At 42.5% G+C, this 23,133-nt stretch overlaps 1 long non-coding RNA gene across 1 annotated transcript in view; it reads left to right on the forward strand.

Annotated features, from left to right (window-relative positions):
* LOC140704341 (uncharacterized) overlaps window positions 1-23,133 on the forward strand; it is a 38,918-nt gene that overhangs the window by 916 nt on the left and 14,869 nt on the right. The window lies entirely within an intron of this gene.

Genomic DNA, 23,133 nt, shown 5'->3' on the forward strand with positions numbered 1-23,133 from the left:
AAGGCCTGTTTGTTGGAAGTTCGCTAGGCGAAAGCAAAAAAACAAAACAAAAAAACCGCAAGGCAGAAGCACATGGGGCAGAAAGTTTGTCTTCAAGCGGACGAAAAGTTCCTCCCCCCCCCACCTCTGCCTCGCCACGACGTGACCCAAGGAAGGCGCGCAAGGCTCGCCCGCAAACTCCTGCCCGTCTCCAGAGCCTCTTTCTCTCCCCCCCCCCGCCCCGCCTGAGGGACTTTGTAGACGCGCGCGCACTCTTTGCACACTCGCCCTCCCAGAAACACACATACAAACAGAGAGAGAGAGAGAAATAAACTAAGAGGCCAAGAGTGGAGGCTGCTCCCAACTTGCTAGGGTCATGTGCGCAACGTCCAGCGTGTGGAAGAAGGGATGGAAGCGGCGCGGGTGGGTGGGCGTGGGGGGGGAAGAGGGAAGAGTGAGGTGCAAAATGTGGGACATAAAAGAAAAGAGGGAAAAGCTTCGGAGGTGAAGGCGCCACCGCTTCTTCCCTTTGCGTCTGAGGTGCTTTATGCAAATAGCTAGGGCGCGGGGGGGGGGAGGGAGAGGAGGAAGAAGAGGCCGGGGGGGGCAGGTTATGCCGAGGCACGTGGAAAGGTGGAGGGGGGGTAAAGACCCGGAAAAGGGGGGGTTACTGAAGAGGAGACGTGAGGTGGGGGGGAGAGGTGAGGAAACAAACAAACAGGAGACTTAAAAGTGGATGAGAAAATGCGAAATGGCAAACTCACCCGCTGGAAACGGCCTGGCGGTGCCAGCTAAGGGGCTCCCCCCACTGCGGGCGGGCGGGCGAGCGGGTGGGTAAGTGAGGGAAGGAGCCTGCCTGTCTGTCTGTCTCTGCCTGCCTGTCCCTCCCTTCCTTCTCTCCTTGCCTCACTCAGTCCCCTCGCTCCCTTTCTAACCAGCCAGCCAGCCCCATGCAGTAGGCACAGCGTGCAACACTGCCACACAATAAATAACAATAGAGCCCTCCGCCCGAGTCGGGAACTAGCTTTCCAAAAGGGGGAGAGCGGCGGCGCAGCAGCAGCAGCAGCAGCAAAAGCAAGCGAGGCAAAGCAAAGGGAAGCCAAGCAACCCGGGAGGAGCAGCAGCAGCAGCCAGCCAGCCAGCCAGCCGGGGAGGGAGGGAGGGAGGGAGGACAGCCCTCTTCTCCCCCTCGGGTGTCCCCCCCATCCCCCCACCGCGACTCCCCCCTCCCCGAAGCCGTGCGAGCCGCTGCCGGTTTTGCTCCGGGCGCCTTGAATGTTGCAAGCAGTTTGGAGCCCGGCTGGGATTTTTATTTATTTATTTTCTGGGGGGAAATCGCTTTTTTTGGAAAGGAGAGCGAAGAAAAATAACACCCCGCGGAGGGAGATTTTGTTATTTTTTGCTGTTATGAGTCCCTGACGTCACATCCACCTGCTGGGTAAACAAGGCTCAGTGCAAAAAAAAAGAAGAAGAAGGGGGGGAGAGAGATATCGCAGTTGCAAAAGATGGGGAGGAGGAATCGGAGCGGGTTGGGGGGGGCGAAAGATGAAGGCAAACCAGACAGACAGACAGGAAGGAAAGAAGGAGGGAGCGCAGCAAATAAATGGGAAGAGGGGAGAAATCTGCGAGAAGGGAGGAGAAGGAAGAAAGATTGGGCAAGAGGAACGAGAGAGTAAGGAAGCCAAGGAAACTATATAGAGGGAGATACGGCCGGGTTGGCGGCGTGGGGGGGGGGGGAGAGAAGGAAACCGAGGCAGCCCGAAGAAGAGCAAACAGAAAAGCGCGTGGGGGGGGGGCAAGGTGAGGGGAAAGATTTGGGGGGGGCGATCGGAATCAGGAGGGCTTTGGCTCGCTTTGTTGGATTGTTTGGCGCTTCTTGGAAAGGAAATCTCCACTCCACCAAAAAAAAAAAAAAGGAAACGGGTGGAGGGGGGGGGAAGAGCTGCCCAGACAGAGATGGGAGTGGGAGGAAAGCCATTCAAAAGTGCAAGTGCTTTCGCGAGCCAAGTGCCGGCTTCCTCTTTTCCCTTTCTCTTTTCCCCTCCCGCCCTCCTTGCCTCTTCCTCCTCTCTCTTTTTTCTTCTTCTCCCCCCCCTCGCCCCCCTTGCACTTTACCCAATGAAAGGAGGCGAGTTCGGGAGGTGAAAGTTCAACAGAAGGACAAACCCGTGTGTGTGTGTGTGTGTGCGTGTGTGTGCGTGCAAGGAAACCGACATGCCCACCATCTAAGAGGCAAAGTCTCGGTCTTTCCCTCACTCTCTCCGGGCCCCCCCACCCCACCCCGTGTTTGTTGTCTAGATGTGGAAAATGCTTCTCCCCCCCCCATTCAAAAGGATCTCGGTGCTTTCGGCCTCCCAGGAGCTCACTTCTGAAGACTCTGGAGGAAAGAGAGAGACAGAAGAAAAGTGTGTGGGGGGGGGACTTCCTTTCCTTGGAGCTGGTTTGGAGAAAAACGGCTGAGAATGGGGGAGGGAAAAATATTAGCGAGCGTCTGATTGTTTATTTGCCTTCCCCGGTACCTCCTAGTAACACGCCCAGGGGCCAGCATGCCAAGGGGTTGTTTAACACAAATTACCTGCTACTGCCTGCAATCTGAAATTAAAAAGCGGTGCGTGGGTTCAAACTTCAAAACAAAACAAAAAGTTTGCCGTGTGCACTTTTAACATCTTTGAATTCAAATGACTTTCCACAGAACTTGTGAAAGCAAGGATGGGATTCCTAGGAGGCTAGAAGCTCACTGGCATCAGCCATGCTTAGGTTGGCTCTGTCCCTGTTGTTGCAAAACTTGTGAGACTAAATCTCCCTTAAAGGTTCCCAGCATAGATGCCTTGTGTGGGGATGTTGATAAACTGGCCCTTTTGGGACGGGCGGGGAGGGGGAGAAGTTTGGTCGAGAGAAGATATGGTGCCATTTTTGTGCAATCCGCACAAACTACAATGTCTTTTGACGTTAATTCACAGGGTAAGGCCTTTGTTTTCTTAATATAAGTGACCTGAAAGTTTTTAAAGCAGCAAGTGTACATCCCCTTTTGAAATACCATTTCTCATTTCTAAAATACATTGTCTGAATGGCACTTTCGAAGATTATCCAGTTTGGAGATGCAAACTTTTATCTTCTTTTACATTTATAGATAAGCAAGCCAGGCAATGGAAAGGGTTATGTTACCTGCCTTAGGTTCACACAATGAGTCAGTGTGTGTGAATAATATTCTGAGCTCTTTCTGACTCTCAGACCTGTGGTCTAACCACTAAACAATACACTATCCTTGTAATGCATAATCTAACCACTTATTCACTCATTTTGTACTATTTATAAATATGGGCTCTGAATGGATCACTAATAAAATGCTTTTATAACCTCAGTAGTCTATTCTTACACCTACATTGTTAGAGTTTTAAACATGCTCATATGGATTTTAACCAGTGACAGCTAGAGGAAACTATTTATTATGATGAAATACTGGTTCCATTATACAGTACTCAGATTTTTTTTTCAAAAAGACCCTCAATGTAACCTTACATATATAAACCTCACACATAAGCCCCCAAACTTTTTCTCCAGACTTCAGTTAAACATACATTATGATTATCTGAATTCGTTGTGTGCCTACACGCCGATCATCTTTTTAAAAACTCAATTCCTGATTATCCATACATTTGTAATGATCATTTTAAGTCAGATTCATTTCAGTGGAAAAATCAAAAATACATAGATCTCTCAGTGAAGTTTTAACGTGCTCAGCGTGTCAAATTCTTCTGAGTATAAGACACCATGATACAGCTAAGATATTTGGACCTTTGGATTCAAGACTTATCTTAGTTTAACTTAATCATCTGCAGTGTTGTAATATAATAGTAGCCTACAAGTGAGGGCCAGATGCCTAATTAAAATAATCTGAGGCGTTTTTTAAAACTGAAAGGATACATAATTTCTAGTATTTTTTGTATAAAACAACAATGATCAGTTCTTGTGTATAAGGTTAAAATAAATTCAGACATGAACAAAATAATTCCAGTTTGTTTTTAAAATATTTTATGAAGCACCCACTGTAATTTTCAATTCTGTATAAATAAAAATGGCTAAAAACAGGGGGATACAGTACTTGGTAGTGGAAACTAGGTGTCCAAGCTTTGATCTGAGTTCAGATCCAAGTTGTCCTGTCAACTTCTGAGGTGAGCACTCATCTAGATCAGTGGTTCTTAACCTTTTTGAAAGAAACGCCGCCTTGAGCCATTGAGGAAGTTATCATTGCCCCCCTCCCTGCGGTGATGATATTTATTTATTTATTTATTTATTTATTTATTTATTTATTTATTTATTTATTTATTTATTTATTTAAGACACTTAAATGCAATGACCCCTGAAAACAAAATTCAATTCCAAGAAAATGAAATGCCCCCAAAAAGTAACATTTAATGATTTATTTGCAAGCAAATTTTAAGACACAAAAAGAAATATAAAAAGGGCATAAAAACAAACCGCAATGCAGGAACTAAAAATTTCAAGACAAAAACTCTGAAACTCAATTAAGATTGGAGGAAAATATATATTCATGCACATTGTAAAAAGGCTGCAGCCATCTTCACAGGTTTGGCTTGCTCCAGCACCCCCCCTACCGCCCCCCATCTGCTCCAGCGCCCCCACACTGCCCCTTTTCGTTCTACCGCCCCGCCCCCCCCCCCGAAAAAATGAAATCGCCCCCTGGGGGGCATTATTGCCCACGTTAAGAACCACTGATCTAGATAAAATAAGCCTAAAGAGAAGGAACTGGAATCTAGAGGAAGCAAGTTTTAACTACACTTTCTTTGTTACAGATTGCCTCCTAGCAGCCCCTGGGTTGGAAAATCAAACATTTAGTTTGAAACTTGTGAAGAGGGGAAACAGCTGGTGGAGGAATAACCTCCACTGTTTCTTAACTCCATCTTCCCCTTGCAGTACATGTTTAGTTATATTGTGTAATGTAGTTAGGCCCACAATTTTCATTGGTGATCCACTTTATAGGGTTGCTGAGGGGATGCGCAAATAAGATAATGTTAGCAATACACATATTCGATCTCCTGATACTGTCAGAAGTGAAATAAATGATCCTTCAATGCTAATACCTAATAAGGTACTACATATTCATTTTCTGCTGCATAAGACCCACCACTAGGAGAAAAAGCCCACATTTTTCTACAATGGCTGTGTGGAGATAACATTTTGTATAGCATCTGTGTGTCCTCATTGCTCTTGCTGCTTTTAGATTTTTATTGCAGTTCACCAACCTTGGAGTTCCATAAAGTTTGTTGAACATCTCTGTGTTAAATCAGTGGTGAAGAGCTGGGTGGGTCTTAGATGACCAAGCACGTCTTGATAACTTCAATGATGGACAGATTATAGGTTGAACGGGAATGTCTGTTGCCATTTAAAATAATCTCAAATGCAGTGGAATGGCAGGCATCCCACTCTTTGGATGACTTAGTTGAAATTCTATCTGTCTGTTTTTCCATTGAAAGATTTACATGAACAAAAACATTATTTTGTTATTTCATTTTGTTCATATTCCTAAAATGCCAAGATGTGTCATGCAGAATTTAATAAAGAGCACAATGTTTTAATTTCAAAATAATCAAAGCAATGTTAGTATGAGATCGGTAACAGTTGAGTGAAATCGGTCAAAATGGTTTGGATGGAAGAATTCCACTCATAGACGTGCCCCTTCCCAAACTTCCACATTCCCTTTCCCTTCTTCACATCACCCCATTCATAGGGTCTCCCAACCTCCAGTTTGGCATTTTCAAGGAAACAGAGAAAGGTCATACACTTCTAATAGAACAACTGAACATGAGTCAATCTAGATCCAACCTATTCTATGCAATGGATACAAATAGTGGAAATGGCTGATAAATCAGTGTGAAAGCATATGTGAATTTAGGTCTTTTAGTCATTTCACCATGATGCTCAGTTTTTAGAATTGCTGAGAAGTAAGATGCTTTCGACTTCATCTTCTCTAAGCAAAAACTGTAAATGCATCATGGTCTAAGCTCAGTCCCAGCTAGAGTAGACTCAAAGAATAAATGGGATTTTAGTAAGTCAGCTCGTGCCTAAGTTCAGCTCAATCTACTCTAGTTGTGTCTAGCAATTCAGCTTGCAACCAAGGCTTCAGAAACTCCCAGCAAGTCAGTATGTTTCACATTCAACTTAAATTGGAAAGACCTTTAGGAGTTCATTGCCTAATAATTTTTAATAAGCAATATGGTTCTGTACATTTCTCCACAAAAGCAAGCCCCATTATTCAGTAAAATGTACAGGCAATTCCTAGATAAGTGAGAATTTTAGCTCTGTTTGTATACTTTAAAATGTTTGAGACTTTGTGCAAGAAACTCCGTAAAAAGGGTAAATTCACATGTTGCTACATTGGTTTTGTATATCAGTGTCTGTCTGTCTGTCTGTTCAACCAAAGAGATAAAAGGTTTGTATGTCCATGTGATATATACTAGTAAGGAACTTAACTGCAGCTTAACATACGATTCATTTTCAACACTCTCACGTTGCACTCATATAGAACATATTTTAATTTCTTGATCAGTAATCAAATGAAAGTTTATTTTGGCAAATTAAAACAGGAGGGATTTTTCTGCCGGAGAAAGGATATGGGAATATAACGCCACCTTTTGGTGGAAAAAGGAAACAGACATTCCAAAGAAAAGACTCTTCTGATGTGCAATTACAATTTAAATTGCAGTAATGGCAAAGTACTTATGCCTAATTCATTATATTTTAAATAATTAAGAGGAAAATCATTGCAAATAAATATTTGCAAGGGGAAAGACGGTTAGATCTACTTGAAGAATAATCTTTAATGACAGCTAGTAAGCCATGCCATTATATCATGTTATTAGTGAGTAGACACAATTGTCAAAAAATCGGCAGCAAAATGATAACCTTTATGTTGTAGCTCATCTATCCAAAGTAAAATAAATTAGTTATAAATGTGTGTGAGGTAGGGTGGAACCAGATAGTTTTATCAGGTTACTTATCTTTGCTTCTCTCATCGTTCATTCCCAGTTGGGGAAGAGAATGCAGAAAATAATAGATAGCAACATTGTTAGAGCATATTTCCACAGTGATACTGGGATACTTTGCCTGGTTTTTGGGGAGTATGAAGAGGAATTATGTTTCAGAAAAAGCCAAAGTCTTCAAATAAACAGTTGTTTATGGTTCGCAAGAGTTGTCATCTTGTTTTTCCTACGCCAATTTCAACCAGCCTGCCAGTTCTATAAAATATGATTAATTCCTCAGGCAATAACACCGAAGGGATTCATCCCTTGCCTCCAATGCAACTGTTAATTGCTCTTGAATTGTTTACTGCTGTAGTCTTTTTACAAGTGCAAAGGCAAACAGAGAGAATTGTCTTCCCTTTCTATCTGTTAATCCCGGGGTGATTGAACGCTTGGCAGATTTTGCTAAGGGTGTACACAAGTTATGACTGCAGCTTGTTAGTTAAAAAAATTATGGAGGTGATGACGCCTTTGTAATTATAGGTGTTACAGTTTTAAAGGCAGAATGTTTTTCAAGCCATTGCTGTGCCACACCCCCTATATCCTATGAGCCATAATTCATGGAGCCTTTCTGATTTTAGGAGATGTTTTACGAGGAACCTGCTTAATAGGTTGTGAGGGGGGGAAACGTGGTGGTGGTGGGAAACACTCATGGGTTAATGCCCTAACAGTAAAATAATGTGAACTGATATTAGAGAAATATGATCATAGTATTGGGGGAGCAGCTTGGTATTTTTATCTTACACATTATGCACCTCGGCAGGGGCAGAAGGGCTTTATTAGGTGTGAGAAAGATGGTTTCATATTTACAAAAAGTTTTTTAAAAAGGGTTTTAATTTGTTCATTGCCAGTGTTATTTTTCTCAGCAAGATATGTAAACACTTGGCTAACAATTTAGGTAAAACAGTCCTCAGAATTATACTTGTACAGTATTTCTTATTAGGTTAAGGTAAGTGATTCATCATTTGAAGGCCACCAAATCCAGCCTGTGGATAGATGCCATAGCTAATGGAGTAATCAATTCCTGTAAATCAGTCAGTCAACTAATTGTCAGTAACCTATTCAGACCTAAATATCTTGCACTGTTTTAAACCTGGATTCCGTTCACAGACCTAGTTTGCTTATGTGTAGATATTCCATGTGCTATATACTCCTTACAACAGTGCCTTCCTCTTCCGTTCAAATTCCTCAGTCAGGTTAACTTCAGATCTGTAACCTTGTTGGGAAAATAAAAAACTGTGAAAACAGTCCAGCTAAAGGCCCTTGCATACCGTATTTTTCCGTGTATATGAGCCCTCCAATGTATAAAACGACCCCCTAATTGTGACCCTTGATGGAGGCGGAGGGGCAATTAATGGGCAACTGTTCCTCCATGTCCATCTCTCCTGCTGCTGCTGCTGCTGCTGCCTCCGCTGCCCGCCCGATCACCTCCTCCATTGCAACTGCCGGGGGCTCACCTCCAGCTCACGTTGCCGCCTTGTCCCCTGCCCTAAGGAAATGGTCACTAGAGGAGGTGATACGGCAGTGGCAGGAAGAGGCGCCCCTCCGGCGCTGCCTCCGCCACCGGAGGGGACAAGTTGCTGATGTGAGCTGAAGGTGGTGATCGGGCGGGCATGGAAAGCAGCAGCAAGAGGTGTCTGGGCGCATGTGAATGCTCCTTCGCCTCCGTCTCTCCACCTCCTGCTGCTCCTGCTGCTGCCTCAGTGCCACCGGAGGGGACAAGCCCTGAGACCTGGGAGAGGCAATTGGGCAGCAGCGCGGGCGGCAGCAAGAAGTGCCCGAGCGCACGTGTGACTGCTTCCTTCCGTGTATAAAACAACCCTCAATTTTTCCTCTAATTATTTTAGGAAAAAGTACTTAACCGAAGTAAGCCTAACTGAAACCAGTAAGATTTATTTCTGAGTAGGCCTCTTGATAATTGTTTGCCTTTCTTAGAGCAGCAGTGCTTACCGATGTTTCTCAGTGATGTTGCCACTGCTCTGTTGCGTATACCAAACCATGCTTGATATCACTACTGTACCTATATTCATATTTAGAAAGGAGAAAATGAGAGCCTCCTATCCAAAGCCTGTTTACTGCTCAGAAGTAAATCCTTCATTGCTCCATTAGGCTGAGTCCCAAGTGAGCATGCGTATGTTTCTATCTGTAGACCACCTCCACCTGAATCTTCTTACTAACTTTAGCTTTTTTAAAAAAAAATCCTAATGATATAGAAAAATTGTTGTTTCTGGTGCCATGGCTTATCATATGGCCTGTAAACAACACAATGAAATGGGTATTATCTCTTTTGGTCATGTCTGTGCATTAGGGCACATGGACTCTGAAATCTGAAACAGGCCAGATGACATTATAACCCACTTCTATAATTTCTTTAAAATCGAAACGCAGCTTGTCATACACATTGGAGTATGAGGTAATGGGCCATGAATGTACCTAATAATACACAGTTCTCAAAATTACAGCCAAATTTAAAAAAAGGGGCTCGTGTTTTTCCAAAAAAATCCCACAAATGTCAACTTGGTTGATAAGGATCACTGTGATTCACTGGTTAGAGATGATGAGGCTAAGTTGGTTATGAGAAGCCTAGTTCCAAATTGTTGGTTAGCATGGCAAAATCCCATTCTCTTTTTTTTCATCCATCCTTTCTTCCCTCCATTTAAATAACACAGCATGCCCCGCCCAGATTTCTTGTAAGCATCTATAAACAGCTACGAGTATAACCCTAGCTTTGTGGTCTGAGGTGCTGTTATGTTGCTAGAATAAGAGAATAAAATAATAATGATCATAATGACGGAAGAAAGGACATTTTCATCTGTTGACTCTTCAAGCAAACAAGAGGTTGGGCCAATGGCTTTTGTAGTTAAGAGGAATCTGAACCTCTTTGGCGACTCAGCCAAAGACAAAATACTTGTGCAATTGCAGAGCGCCCTGGTTTCTTAACAAATTCAACTCCCTTGTTTGCTAAACAATCCACCATCCACTTTTCATCTTCTGGGAAGTGAGTATGATAAGAACTAATATAACCCACATACAATAATCCCCTTGCATAATTTTTGGCACAGGACAGATGAAGGTTGTTCTCGCTCACATCCTCTCAATCAACTATGGATGGTGGTTATCTTTCAAATGCTGGTTAGATCACAGGGACAAATTTAAAATATTAGCAGCTTCTGTGTAATCTTTGTCATTGTCCCCTCCTATCCACCTCTAAAATGTAGCATTTTGATCTGAACTGAAGTGTCTAATCATCATCATCATCATCTTAGAACTGCAGAGTGGGAAGGGACCCTATGGATCATCAAGTCCAACCCCTTTGTATCAGAGTCAACTGTCGGATATATCTGTTACAAATATTTGCTGTTACAGATATAAATAGATACAGATTTCAGGATGCTTCTTATCTTTCAACCCAGAGGGTGGAATGCCCAAGGTAGAATCCCTGGGCCTCTCTGGCAGCCAGGCCACTCTGGGCGGCTAACAACAACAAGACAGACATCACAATATTAAAACACAATAAGAATAAAATAATACAAACATTCAACAGATATAATATCTAGCTAGATAAATTAAAACAAATGGCTATAAAGATGGTAGAAAGGATGATGAAAGGATGGCAAAAAGGATGATAAAAGGGAAGCAGAGATATCAGCAACTTAATGCTCAGGGAAAGCCTGACAGAAGAGCCAGTTTTCAATGCTTGTTTAAACCCGTCCAAACAAGGGTGCCAGTATATATCCATAAGCAGGTTGTTCCACAGGCGGGGGGCATCCACCGAGAAGGCCCAGCTTCTTGTTTTTTCCCTCCGGGCCTCCTTCAGGGTCAAGGCCCTCAACCGCCCTGCCTGTGAAGAACGTGCATAAAAGACAGATGTGGCTGGGATTATGCTAGGTACCGAGGTCCTAAACCATTTAGGGCTTTGAATGTCATCCTCATAACCTTGAAGTCAATGCAGAAACGAACCGGTAGCCAATGAAGGGTGGCCAGAATGGGGGAGATGTGTTGAAATTTATTCACCCCAGTTATTAATCTGGCCACTGAATTCTGAACCAGTTGTAGTCTCCGCATCAACCTCAAGGATAGCCCCACGTAGAGAGCACTGCAGTAGTCTGTTCTTGAGATTACAAGGGCATGAATCAGCATCATGAGTGCCCCCGCATCTAGATAGGGACGCAGCTGGGCAATCCTCCAAAGACGAAAATGGGCTGCCCGGACCACAGAGGTCACCTGAGTTTCCATGGTGAGAGCCAGGTGCAGACAGATGCCCAAGCTGTGAACCTAATTCTTCGTGGGAAGAGTTACACCCCCAAAGGAAATGGAGTTTCCCAACCCACTGATGCCAGGGCCACCCACGCGCAAGATTTCTGTCTTGTCCGGATTCAACCTCAGTCCATTTGCCCTCATCCACCCTAGAACGGTCCCCAAGCAGTGTTCAAGGGACAGAACAGCATCCACTGCAGTTGGAGAAAAGGAGCGGTAGAGCTGGGTGTAATTGGCAAACTGAAGACACCAAGCCCCACAACTCTGGATGACCTCACCCAGAGGCCTCATAGAGATATTAAATACAGTGGTGCCTCGCATAGCGATGTTAATTGGTTCCAAAAAAAAACATCGCTATGTGAAACCATCACTATGCGAAACACCATTTCCCATAGGAATGCATTGGAAACCGGTTAATCCGTTCCAATTGGAACGGATTGCCGTTGTTAAGCGAAAAAACCCATAGGAAATGTATCCTCCATTGGAATGTATTGAAGCTGACTCAATACATTTCAAGGGCTTTGCGAAGTCAATTTTTACAATTTTAAATGTGTCATAAAAGGGTCAAAATGGTTTTAAATGCTTGGATTAGCTTCTGCACCCTCTAAAACGGATGCAAAAGTTAATTTGGCTTTGATCTGACTTTTCGTTAATTTTTTCTGAATTTTTTCCCCCCAACTTTTGACAGCTGTCAAAATCTGACAGCTCCATTATTTCCTATGGGGGAAGAAAAAATTCACAAAAAATTAATGAAGACTCAGCAACTGTTCTAAATTCTTGGGTTCGTTAGAGGACCCCCTAAGTCGTGTGCAAACCTGATTTGGCTTTGATCTGAACTTTCGTTAATTTTTTGTGAATTGTTTTCTCCCCCATAGGAAAGCATAGAGCTGTCAGATTTTGACAGGTCCATTGGTTCCTATGGGCCAAAAAAAAGAAATTCACGAAAAATTAACGAAAAGTCAGATCAAAGCCAAATCAGGTTTGCACATGACTTAAGGGGTCATCTAACGAATCCAAGCATTTAGAACCGTTTTTGACCCTTCTAAGACATTTTTTTAATTGAAAAAAGAAACATCGTTAAGTGAAGCAGGGGACCTAAAATCGCATTCGTTATGCGAAGCATGGTCCCAAATTTCGCTAAGCGAAAATCACCCATAGGAAACATCGTTATGCGATGCATATTATTTTCTAAAAAACACATCGTTATGCGAATTCATCGCTAAACGAGGCAATCGTTAAGCGAGGCACCACTGTACTGCACTTCAAGTATTCAGTGTGGTGTAGTGGATAGTGTGATGGTACAGTATAGGATTCCAGAGGCCTGGTTTCAAATCCCCATTTGGCTGTGGAAAGTCCCTTGGTGGGAACAGTGCTGATAAAACCACTCCTTAAATATCCTGAAAGACCTATTAGTGTCATTATAAGTTAATCTCAACTGGATGGGATATAAGTGTTTTTTAAAAAGTATTACCATAATCTCTAAAGCCTTACCAAACCATATAGGCAAACCATTATAATCTCCATGCTGCAGATGGGGAAAGGAGCAGAGATGGGAAGTGTTACTTTTTTTGGATGACAGTTCCCATAATGCTGGGAGATAATCCAAAAATGCTGTTTTCCACTCTTGAGGGGGAGATAACAATTGAGAGGCAGAAAATAGTGGCTTGATTAAAACTATATATTGTGTTAGTGGCAGTTATAATCTGAACAGTATGACACAGTTGAACCTCTTTCCATCAGCAGAACTAGTCATTTCCTGCCCCCATTGCTGCCCTATGTAACCCTTCAATGTCTGTTCTATCTCATAATTTGAGGAGAGCCATAGAGACTGCACAGGGGAGAAGTAAATGGGAAAAGGTCCTATTGTGCATATGGATTTCCATTTGCGGCATTGGCTTACTCTAGTCTTAGATCACACCTATTCAACTGCGCAAAGCCCAAATCAGTACCTTAAATTTTTCCTAGGGATGTTACCAGTTCTAGCTTTGTAGCATGAACATAATTTTTTTTTCTCAGTGGTCATCTATTTCCATACCCAGATGAGCCAGCTTTTGAACAATCAGCTTTTGAACATCCACTTTGCAGTACCATGTAGATGAGATGTAGTCCAGAGACAAATAATAACATGTGACTGAGGTTGCGACTAAAGGGTCAAATACTGCAAGATTTGCTCCACTTATAAAGTGTGTGAATGCAAAGTATTATTTACTGACCACTTGATGCAAAGGCTGATTCAAATCGGTCCAGCGCGTTTTGCTTCACTTTTTCCTCTCTGCTGGGGGGGCTTCTACTTTTTCAAGCCGCCCAGAGACCTCTGGGTAGTGTGGGCGGCATATAAATTGAATAAATAAATAAATAAGTCAGAACAATTCGAACAGGCTTTCCCCCGTAAGGTTAGTTGTAATATGTTCTTGTAAAGACGGGGGGGGGGGGGGGCAGGGCGGCAGTGAATATGGTGTTTCAAGGACCAGGGAAAAACAAACCACATTTTTTCCACTCCAATTAAAAAAATCAAAAACAATTTCTTACATATATGAGATTAGCACTAGATCTTACTATCGGCTTATTGTTAGGTCATCATCATTTACTTGGCAGAGGCAGGACCAGAGGAAAGAAGGATCGGCACATATGTGGGACCAGAGGAAGGAAGGAAAAAGAGGGGCTGTGGACTGGAATGTGAATTGCATCACATCTAATATGAATGTGAACTCCCAAATCTATATGCAGCCCCTATGTGAGCACTGATTGCAAATTCAAACATAATACAGGCTGCGACTCTAATAGCATTGGAATTGCACCCTGAGTATCTTGTGCTCTGGTGATTTAGGAATGAAATGCAGTCTGAGTAAACAAGCACCAGGATGTCTTGAGTAACAAGCTTGAGTGGAATGCCATGCCATATTAACAAGTTTCTTCTTAGTGGGTTTTACTACATATAAGTTTTTATTTAATATGCAAATATATGAGCATTGGCTCTGATTTTACCCCAGCTGATGAAGAGGAGAGATAAGACTAGTGTTACCCCAGTCATGGTACATTAGTATTAATTTCTATGTAGCTAGCTGGAAGGAAAAAAATGAAAAAAGCAAACTTCTTTTTTCAATGCATTAAAACTATTTGCAAGGTCAATTCCCTGAAATTCATGTGCAACGCTTCTCTTACAGTAACATATTTTAATTATTGCAGGCCTGGTTTGGCTTAAGAAATATTTCATATTTTATAGTACAGGATCCTCCTTACTGTAGAACAGAACTGCTCACTCCAAGGAAGTCTGTAGAGCAAGGCTTTTGATCGGGGGAGGGGCGGAATACAGCAATCTTTGAGGGAATGATTGCTGCTTTTTTTTTTTTTTTGCTTGATGTATGGATTTTATCAGCCTAAATGATTGATTGGGGTAGTTTGCCTGATTCTGTCTGTTTTTCAGATTTTAAAGCTGCCTGGATCACAGATTTTTGATTATGATGACAGGTTCCCCTTTGTGGTCTCTGTGGATCACATTGGCCAGAGCTTATTCCAGAACATTCCAAGCTGAGCTGATTTTTCACCCTCCCCAGGTCAATTCACAGTGTAATTTTTTTAAAAAAAAATGAAATATAAAGTAAGATTAATTTAAAGCAATATAACAAATTTAAATTCCACAATAATAGTCAAAATGCTAAAATTGGTCTAGATTAAATTCAAAGCAAATTACCTCAGCCAGATCTCAAAGACTGATTTAAATGCAGTCAGGAAGGGAACCATGCATATGCCCAGCGTGTGGTATTCTATAAGGGCAGCTCAGGAATGCAGAGAGGAAGAAGACTTAACAACAGCAAGAGCTGTTGTTGTTGCTACTAGAATTGCTGCTAATAAATCTTAATATTAGTACGTACCACTAACAAGATGAGTGCAGTCCTTTGGGTCTATGGGTGCAGTCCTTTATCTGTTTACCTGGGAGTAAGCCCTTCTAAGCCCAAGAGGACTTACTTGTCAGTGAGGATGTGTAGGCATCCTTCAGTCTCAAGAGGCTATGGTAAAGTGCCCTGAATAGAGGTCTTGGAACAGCATCTAATGTGGCTGAGAAGGCCAATTTGAGAGTGACAATCCCTTCCACACTGAAGACAAATACAATCTGTTCCCTGTCTAGCTCCCTGATTTTGCTGCTTTCAGGACTCCCTCTTTGCCTCAGCCTACTGAACAAGTGCCTCTTTAAATTGGGAGAGGCCATGCACGGCCTGCCTCCAGGCTGAGCGCTCAGATGTCAAGGTTTCCCATATGTTGAGGTCCATTCCTAAGGCCTTCAGATCCCGCTTGCAGATATCCTTGTATCACAGCTGTGGTCTCCTTCTGGGCTGCTTTCCCTGCACTAATTCTCCATACAGGAGATCTTTTGGAATCCGACCATCAGCCATTCTCACGGCATGCCCAAGCCAACATAGACGTCGCTGTTTCAGTATTGTATACATGCTAAAAATTCCAGCTCATTCTAGGACTACTCTATTTGGAACTTTGTCCCACCAGGTGATACCGAAAATGCATTGGAGACAATGCATATGGAAGTTGTTCAACTTCCTCTCCTGCCATGTACAAAGGACCAGGACTCATTGCAGTACAGGAGTGTAAAGTCACAGGTTCTATAGACCTAGATCTTGGTATATGCCGTCAGATTCTTATTAAGCCATACTCTCTTTGTGAGTCTAGAGAACATGGTAGCTGCTTTGACAATGCGTTTATCCAGCTCAACATCTAGAGAGAGAGTATCAGAGATCGTGGAGCCAAGGAATTCCTATACACCAGGTCACTGATGGTTACACAGTAGGAATGTGACTTTTTTCCCCTGGTGAGGGCCTTGGGGAAAAATTGAAAGTAAGTGGCCTGAGCAGGACTGTGTCAACTTGTAACTGTGTCAACTGACCTTCATAGACATCTGTGCAGATGTGGAGCTAGGGCTGTTCAGGCAAGGCTTTTATCACTCCCATGCCTTGCATAATTCACGTCCAATTTCTCTTCTTTTCCACTGATTTTTCCACCTATTTTCTTACTCTGGGAAATCCATTAAAGAGAAAACTGGCAAAATGGGTTCACAGTGTTTTCTAATTAATAAAATTAGGAGCCCTTCATCTAGAAATGTCCCTTGATGTGAGAGACACTAATACAACTGCTTTAACAGTACAGTGCTGTAATACAGTGGTGCCCCGCATAGCGACGTTAATCCGTTCCAGGAAAAATGTCGCTATCCGGAAACGTCGCTATGCAGGGGGGAACCCCATAGGAATGCATTAAACTCCGTTTAATGTGTTCCTATGGGGACAAAACTCACCGCTAAGCGGGAATCCTCAATCCGGCCGCCATTTTCGCCGCCTCGGTAAGTGAGGAATCGGCGCAAAAATGCTGCGGGCGGCCATTTTCTTCTTCTGGTGGCCATTGGAACCGCCGATCAGCTGTTCCAAAACATCACAATGCGAAGATCAGTAAGCGAAATGCTTACCGATCATCGCAATGCGATGTTTACCCTATTCAGAACATCGCAATGCGATCGCATTAGCGATCGCAAAAAACGCGTCGCTATGCGGATTCATCGTTAAACGGTGCACTCGTTAAGCGAGGCACCACTGTATAAATTCATGGATTGCTGCCTTGAGGGGCTTGAGCAACTCAGATGGGCTATGCCATAGAGGGACACCCTAGATGGACAGGTCATAGTGGAGAGTTCTGACTAAATGCAATCCACCTGGAGTAGGAATTGGCAATGCCACTCTAATAAAAGAACACCCCATGATCAGAAACAAAAGGTTAAAAGATATGACGCTGGAAGATGGGCCCCTCAGGTTGAAAGGCGTCCAACATGATACTGAGGAAGAGCAGAGGACAAGTACAAGTAGCTCCAGAGCTAATGAAGTGGTTGGGCCAAAGCCGAAAGGATGCTCAGCTGTGGACATGCCTGGCAGTGAAAGGAAAATCTGATGCTGCAAAGAAAAATACTGCGCAGGAACCTGGGATGTAAGATCTATGAACCTTGGGAAGCTGGAGGTGGTCAAACAGGAGATGGCAAGAATAAACATTGACATCCTGGGCGTCAGTGAACTAAAATGGACAGAAATGGGCGAATTCAACTCAGATGATTCTCATATCTACTATTGTGGGCAAGAATCCCGTAGAAGGAATGGAGTAGCCCTCATAGTCAACAAAAGAGTGGGAAAAGCTGTAATGGGATATAATCTCAAAAATGATAGAATGATGTCAATACGAATCCAAGGCAGACCCTTCAACATCACAATAATCCAAGTTTATGCACCAACCACCAATGCTGAGGAGACTGAAATTGAACAATTTTATGAAGATTTACAACACCTTCTAGAACTGACACCAAAGAAAGATGTTCTTCTCATTCTAGGGGACTGGAATGCTAAAGTAGGGAGCCAAGAGATAAAAGGAACAACAGGGAAGTTTGGCCTTGGAGTTCAAAACGAAGCAGGGCAAAGGCTAATAGAGTTTTGTCAAGAGAACAAGCTGGTCATCACAAACACTGTTTTCCAACAACACAAGAGGCGACTCTACACATGGAAATAGCAGAAGAGCCTCGTGGCGCAGTGGTTAAAACGCTGTACTGCAGCTAAAACTGTGCTCACGACCTGGGGTTCAAATCCCAGGTAGCCGGCTCAAGGTTGACTCAGCCTTCCATCCTTCCGAGGTCGGTAAAATGAGTACCCAGCTTGCTGGGGGGGCAATGTGTAGCCTTTATAATTAAAATTGTAAACCGCCCGGAGAGTGCTTGTAGCGCTATGGGGCGGTATATAAATCCAATAAATAAATAAATAAATAAATAAATCACCAGATGGACAATATTGAAATCAGATTGATTATATTCTCTGTAGCCAAAGATGGAAAAGGTCTATACAGTCAGCAAAAACAAGACCTGGAGCTGATTGTGGCTCTGATTATCAGCTTCTCATAGCAAAATTCAAGCTTAAACTGAAGAGAGTAGGAAAAACCAGTGGGCTACTCAGGTATAATCTAAAGCAAATCCCTTATGAATACACAGTGGAAGTGAAGAACAGATTTAAGGAACTAGATTTGGTGGAGAGAGTGCCTGAAGAACTTTGGATAGAGGCTTGTAACATTATACAGGAGGCAGCAACAAAAACCATCCCAAAGAAAAGGAAATGCAAAAAAGCAAAGTGGCTGTTCAACAAGGCCTTAGAAATAGCAGAAAAAAGAAGGGAAACAAAATGCAAGAGAGATAGGGAAAGTTACGGAAAATTGAATGCAGACTCCCAAAGAATAGCAAGGAGAGACAAGAGGGCCTTCTTAAATGAACAATGCAAAGAAATAGAGGAAAACAATAGAAAAGGAAAAACCAGAGATCTGTTCAGGAAAATTGGAGATATTAGAGCAACATTTTGTGCAAAGATGGCCATGATAAAAGACAAAAATGGGAGGGACCTAACAGAAGCGGAAGACATCAAGAAGAGGTGGCAAGAATACACAGAAGAATTATATCAGAAAGATTTGGACAACCTGGACAACTCAGATAATGTGGTTGCTGACCTTGAGCCAGACATCCTGGAGAGTAAAGTCAAGTGGGTCTTAGAAAGCCTGGCTAACAACAAGGCCAGTGGAGGTGATGGCATTCCAATTGAACTATTTAAAATCTTAAAACATGACGCTGTTAAGGTGCTACATTCAATATGCCAGCAAGTTTCAAAAACTCAGCAGTGGCCAGAGAATTGGAAAAGATCAGTCTACATCCCAATCCCAAAGAACGGCAGTGCCAATTGCACTCATTTCACCGCTAGCAAGGTTATGCTCAAAATCCTCTAAGGTAGGCTTCAGCAGTATGTGGACCAAGAACTCCCAGAAGTACAAGCGAGATTCCGAAGGGCAGAGGAACTAGAGACCAAAACTAAGATCATGGCCACTGGCCCCATCACCTCCTGGCAAATAGAAGGGGAAGATATGGAGGCAGTGACAGATTTTACTTTCTTGGGCTCCATGATCACTGCAGATGGAGACAGCAGCCACGAAATTAAAAGACGCCTGTTTCTTGGGAGGAAAGTGATGACAAACCTTGACAGCATCTTAAAAAGCAGAGACATCACCTTGCCAACAAAAGTCCAAATAGTCAAAGCTATGGTTTTTCCTGTAGTGATGTATGGAAGTGAGAGCTGGACCATAAAGAAAGCTGACCACCGAAGAATTGATGCCTTTGAATTGTGGTGCTGGAGGAGGCTCTTGAGAATCCCCTGGACTGTAAGGAGAACAAACCTATCAATTCTAAAGGAAATCAACCCTGAGTGCTCATTGGAAGGACAGATCCTGAAGCTGAGGCTCCAATATTTTGGCCATCTCATGAGAAGAGGAGACTCCTTGGAAAAGACCTTGATGTTAGGAAAGTGTGAAGGGAAGAGGAGAAGGGGACGACAGAGGATGAGATGGTTAGACAGTGTCATTGAAGCAACCAACATGAATTTGATACAACTCCTGGAGGCAGTGGATGATAGGAGGGCCTGGCGTGCTCTGGTCCATGGGGTCACGAAGAGTCAGACATGACTAAACGACGACGAATATACATTTCACTGCCCAACCAATCCACAACAATCCCTATCTGCTGTCATTTACAGAATCATGAGAGTTTATACTTTCCAAAGGAATAGATGTGTAAAGCTGTTGATGTGAAAACAATCACAATTCCTATTGTGCTTTAGAAACAAATGGATTTATTATAGCTTGAGTTTTCATGGATTTATAACCCACTTCATGAGATGCACATAAATTCACATAGATTCTTTTAGGCATCCTTTCTGTCACCATTACAGTATGAACATCTCCACTTCACCACAACTTGTGGGATTATCAACATTGGAATCTTAATGTGATGATGGTGGTTATAATTGTTTTGTAGATGGATCGTTTTTAAATTGGATCAAGTGTCCTTCCTTCATGATCAGATTACAAAATTCATATCCATCTTTACAAGGAAAGAATAGTTTTCTTCGTATTTCAGCAGACATCAAACTTATCCCTGTGTGTGTGTCTTTAAAAACGTGTAAAGAAAATATTGGCCATTTTATACAGTTCCCAGAGAAAAACTGATAAAAGCCTCCAAAGATTAGGTAGTTTAAACACTGTTAAAGAACATAAAGAGAGCCCTGCTGGATTGACTCAAAGTTTAATCTTGTCTAGCATTTTGTTTTCCTTAACATCTAACAATATGCATATAGGAAGCCAACAAGCAGGGAATGATTGCAATAGTATTTTCAGCTTTGTAGAATCATAGAATCGTAAAGTTGGAAGAGCCCTATAAGGCCATCAAGCTAACCCCCTGCTCGATGCAGGAATACAAGTCAAAGGATATATTGCAGGTGGTTGTCTAAGTTTCTCTTGAATTCCCCCAGTGTTGGTGCACTCACCACTTCTCGAGGTCATTGGTTCCACTGTCATCTCCATTAGGCCTCATGATAGGATTCAGAGTATCTTACTCTTCCGTACATAAAGAAATCCTCCCCTAGATTATGCAGGGATGGATAAATTGGATAGAGGAAAAACTCTTTTCCCTCTCACGCAATAACAGAACCACTCAAATTGAGTGTTGAGAGAGTGAGAACATACCAAAGAAAATATTTCTTTACCCAACATGTTGTTAGTCTGTGGAACTCCATGCCCCAGGATGTGGTGATGGCATCTGGCCTAGATGCCTTTAAAAGAAGAGATATCTGGAGGAAAAGTCCATCACAGCTTACAAGCCATGATGGGGGATGTACAATCTCCAGGCTTAAAAGGAAGGTATGCCTCAAAATGTCAGTTGCAGGAGAGGGTAATAGGAGACAGGCATCTGGTTGTCTTGTGTGCTCCCAGAGGCATCTGGTGGGGCCACCGTGAAATACAGGAAGCTGGACTGATCCAGCAGGGCTCTTCTTAGATGCTTGTAATGTTATGCCTGACAAAAAGGGTTATTTTCCCTTTAATATTGAAAGCTTGAACAGGGAATTTTGTGCATGTTTAATATACCTCATAAATAAAGATATCCTGTTAAATAAATTCTGACTTACGGCTACTTTTTCCAGAGTTTTCTAGGTAGAGAATACCAAGAGATGGTTTTCCATTCCTTTCTTCTGGGAGTGCCTTGGGACTGTGCAGCTTGCCCAAGGCCACACGGGCTGGCTGTACTTGCAGGAAGCACAGTGGGAAATTGAACTCCCAACCTTTTGCTCTGCAGCCAGATACCTAAACCAATGAGCTATCCAGCCAGCCATCCTGTCTAATAAAAACATACCACAATATGGATATTAGGAATGGCGCTCCCTTAAGAGTTAAAGAATGTGTATTTTTCCACCACAAGGTTTTGCAGCACTGCAAATTAGCTTGCTTTTGTTCTGCGATCAGTCACCAGGATATGAACCTGGAATTCATCTATCTAGGCCTAGCTAGGCAAATTGCATAGATGGTTTGAAGAAATGTCCCTTTGAAAGAATAAACTCAGTGCTGCTTTCATCTATTTCTATCCTCCAATGTGCCCACGGTCCCTACGGGAACAGATGTTACAATTCCAATGCCAGTAGCTACAAGTATTTTTTCAGACCTAGATGAAGCTTGTAGGTTGCCAACAAACAGTGCGTAAATAGTTTGATCAGCTCTGTTTGCAAGACAGTGGATTGCACCTCCGCTGAAACGGCCAGAATTCTCATGTTCTAGGATATGTGAGGTCGGCCCACTGGATTGGCTAAGTCCATTCATTGAAAAGAGAGAACTCACTCAGCCTAGTATTTTTTTAAAATTTTGGCATAATACATCTGTGGGGATGGGTGTCCTCTTTAGGTTATTAATAATAAAGCCTTGAACAGTTTGGGACCAGGATATTTTAAGAACCATCTGCACCTACTATAATTGTCACCAGAGGCAACCACACCTGTTGCCATCACAAATGTTATTATTTTGGTCAAGTACGGGGTAACACTTGGGAAAGTTGTATCTTTGCACTGCGACTTCCAAACGTCCTCACGCATTACGACTGGGAATTTCTGAGGTTTGCACAGCAAAAAAGTAACTTCCTCAGCTGCACAACAGGGACTTCAGTTCTGGCACCTAATGCTTTGAAAATGATTCATTTGGCAGTTCTGATGGACCCCTTTCCCTCTACTGGGACTCCACCATGCTGCCCACCTCTGCTTCATTCTACCATACCTTCAAAGTTTTGTAGTTCTCACCATTTTTTCCTGCCTATAACATGTGCCTTCTAGTTTTATCATTTTCCCCCATTGTTATAAGTTGTGTATTATTTTAATTTTATGTTGTGAATGTGATCCAGCTTTGAGGCAGCATGAGAGGCCAAAAGGCACAGGATAAAGATTTTCATAAATGAAAGAAATAACATACCATATGTCTGTATCGCAAAGCCCAAACAATAGTGTCCCATTAATCTTCAGTTCTTTTCAAGACTCAGCTGGATGGGTTAGAAGCTATTGTTGCATTCTATCAAAATAAAATGAACATCACCTGGCAAGAGATGATAGGACAGAACTTTATGATCAGCAGTCAGCAGACATAAAATTCCTATCAGGAAATTCTATGAGTTTTCTTATTGGTTGACTCCTATAAACAGAATTTATTTATTTTAAATATTTTTATCCCGACTTTCTCCTCAAAAAGGACTCAAGGTGACTTACAACACTGAGAGACAATATTTAATGTTTAAAACAATTAGTAGACGATGATGGTTTACATCATTAAAAGACAATATTTAAAGCTAAGAACAATGAGCATAAAGAGGCATCTGACATCATTAAAAGGCAATATTAAAGCTAGGAACAATGTGTATACAAAATTTTAAAAGGGGAAAAAAAGTCACTCAGAAATAGAAAACCTGAACATGGAAAAGCAG

The sequence above is a fragment of the Pogona vitticeps genome, chromosome 2, assembly GCF_051106095.1.
Source record: "Pogona vitticeps strain Pit_001003342236 chromosome 2, PviZW2.1, whole genome shotgun sequence".
Taxonomy (NCBI): domain Eukaryota; kingdom Metazoa; phylum Chordata; class Lepidosauria; order Squamata; family Agamidae; genus Pogona; species Pogona vitticeps.